The following is a 3,146-nucleotide window of genomic DNA, read 5'->3' as shown; positions in this document are numbered from 1 at the left end:
GAGTAAATGAGATTGTTATGGGAATTCAATGTTGTGGAGGATTTCTAAGTGAAGATGAAATAGTTTCCAAATTCTTGAGAGCCCTTCCACCGACTTACAAGATGAAGGCAGCTGCAATTAATGAGTTAAGAACAATAGCAAACACTTTAGTTAACAGAGATATTCTGATTGGGAAATTATCTGCTTTTGAGCTTGAAGAGTTTGGATCTTCTGGAGCTGTAAAGTTTGAACCTACTTTTCATGCATCATCATCATCATCATCTACTGGAAAAGTGATTGGAAAGCCCTATATGAAAAAGAATTGGAAGACATGAGGAAAGAAGATTAAGAACTTGAGCAACTTGAAGCCTTATTTGCTAGAAGAGTACCTAAAGGACCAACTGGAAGTAAGTATGACAGAAAAGTACCTTTTAAATGTTTTGCATGTAACAAGATTGGTCATTTTGCATCTAGATGTCCTGAAAGGAATGCAAGGTTTGAGGAAAGAGTTAAGAAATCTTTTAAGCCTAACCAAAGCAAATATAGATTCAAGAAAAGTAAACAATGCTACATAGCAGATGAGGAAGGAGATGAACCGACATAAGACTCTGCTAGTGGATCCAGCAATGGAAAGGAATGGGTGTTCTATGCTTTAAGGGAAGATGAACCAGAACTGGCTATCAAAAATGAAGAAAAGGCCCTGGCAGCAAAAGTTGAAGATAAGGATGAATGGGTAATTGATAGTGGATGCTCACATCATATGACTGGAGATAAAGGGAAATTTCTATCCCTGCAAGAATACAATAACAAAGCATGTATGATCAAAGGTAGAGGTATTATTTATTTGGATGGCAAGCATAATATTGATAATGTCTATTATGTAGAAGGTTTAAAGCATAATCTTTTGAGTGTTGGTCAATTGACTAATAAGGGTTTCCAACTTCAATTTAAAGATAGAAAATGCAAAATCATTAACAAGACTAGTTTGGAGATTGCAACCAATATTCAGATTGGAAGTAATATCTTTCACTTGAACACTAGTAATAATACATGTTTGATTGCTCATATTGATGAGAGTTGGTTATGGCAAAAGAGGTTGTGTCATGTTAATTTTGATTGTATTGTTAAGATCAGTTCAACTAAGGCATTTAGAGATATACCTAAGATTATGAAGCCTCATAATCCAGTATGTAAGGAATGTCAATTGGGAAAGCAAGTTAGAAGTTATTTTAAGAGCATACATGATAAATCTAATGATGTACTTGATTTGATTCACACTGATTTATGTGGTCCAACAAGGACTAGAAGCTTTCAAGGTGATAGGTATTTCATGCTGATTATCGATGACTATTCTAGAATGATGTGGGTGAATTTTCTAAGGGAGAAGTCTAAAGCTTTTGAGAAATTCAAGATCTTTAGAGCAAACATTGGAACAAAAATTAGATTGAAAATCAAATGTCTAAGATTAGATCATGGTGGTGCACTCACTTCTCATGAATTTAACAGTTATTGTGAGACAAATGGAATCATGAGACAACTATCTGCACCTAGGATTCCTCAGCAGAATGGAGTAGTGGAAAGAAAGAACCGAACCATTTTAGATGCAACAAGATCTATGATGATGGAAGCCAAATTGCCTCATATCTACTAGAGAGAAGCAGTGAGTACATCAGTCTACACATTCAATAGAGTTCACATCAAAGGTGAAACCGGTAAGACCCCTTATGAACTATGGTTTGGACATACACCTACTGTTAAATATTTCAAAATCTTTAGAAGTAAATGCTATATCAAAAGAGATGATTCAATTGGAAAGTTTGATCCTAGATGTGATGAAGGGACATTTCTTTGGTATTCAATTCAAAGCAAAGCATATAGATGTTATAACAAAAGATTGCAGAAAATTATGGAAAGTTATAATGTGAAAGTGGATGAAGAATACATAAATCATTCTATATTATATGGCAGGGAACCAACAGTGGAAATGATCATAACTGAACCGGCAATGCCTCAACCGGTACAGGAAACTAAAACAATTACACCGACACAATTGGAAAATTTAACTGTGATTGATGATCAGAGCAGTGAACCTGAAGTTCAGAAGACACCAAGGTATGTAATATTAAATCAATCTAAAGATCAAATCATTGTAGATAGGAACAAGAGAGTTATGACAAGAAGAAAACTGGCAAATGAAGAGGTATGTGTTATTTCTCAAGTTGAACTGGTAACTTCTATTGAAGCTTATAAGGATAAACATTGGTTAAAGGCTATGGAAGATGAATTAGATCAGATAGAGAAAAATGAGACTTGGTCTTTAGTTCCCCGACCTAAAAATAAGAATATTATTGGAACTAAATGGGTTTTTAGAAATAATGAATGAGGATGGTCAAGTTGTAAGAAACAAGGCTAGATTTGTTTGTAAAGGATATTCTCAAATGGAAGGAATTGATTATGGTGAGACATTTGCTCCTATAGCTAGAATTGAAGTTGTTAGACTATTTCTTACCTATGCAGCTTATAAGAACTATAAGGTTTATCAAATGGATGTTAAATGTGCATTTTTGAATGGTGAGCTTGAGAAAGAAGTATACATTGAGCAACCTGATGGATTTTCACTGACAGATGATAAAGACATGGTTTGCAGATTGAAGAAAGATTTATATGGATTGAAATAGGCTCCTAGAGTTTGGTATGCAAGGTTGGATAAATATCTTTTGAATCTTGGTTTTACTAAAGGCAGTGTTGATAGTAATTTATATTATAAGATAATTGATAATGATATTTTAATTATTGAAGTATTTGTTGATGATATCATTTTTGGAGGAGAAGATAAATTATGGATGGAATTTGCTAACAACATGAAGAATGAATTTGAAATGTCCATGATTGGTGAGATGAGATTTTTCTTAGGTTTGCAGATTACTCAGACTGACAAAGGCATTTTTATCTGTCAAACTAAGTATCTGAGGGAATTGTTGATACATTTGGTATGGATAATTCCCAACCGGTAAATACTCCTATGGTGACAAGTGAGAAATTATCTATCAAGGATACTTCTACACCGTAAATCCGACAAAGTATAAGTCTATGATTGGTGGTCTGTTATATCTAACTTAGACTAGACCGGATATTATGAATGCAGTAAGTATTGTTTCTAGATATCA

The sequence above is a fragment of the Cryptomeria japonica genome, chromosome 9, assembly GCF_030272615.1.
Source record: "Cryptomeria japonica chromosome 9, Sugi_1.0, whole genome shotgun sequence".
Classification (NCBI taxonomy): domain Eukaryota; kingdom Viridiplantae; phylum Streptophyta; class Pinopsida; order Cupressales; family Cupressaceae; genus Cryptomeria; species Cryptomeria japonica.
Note: the sequence above shows the minus strand (reverse complement) of the source record.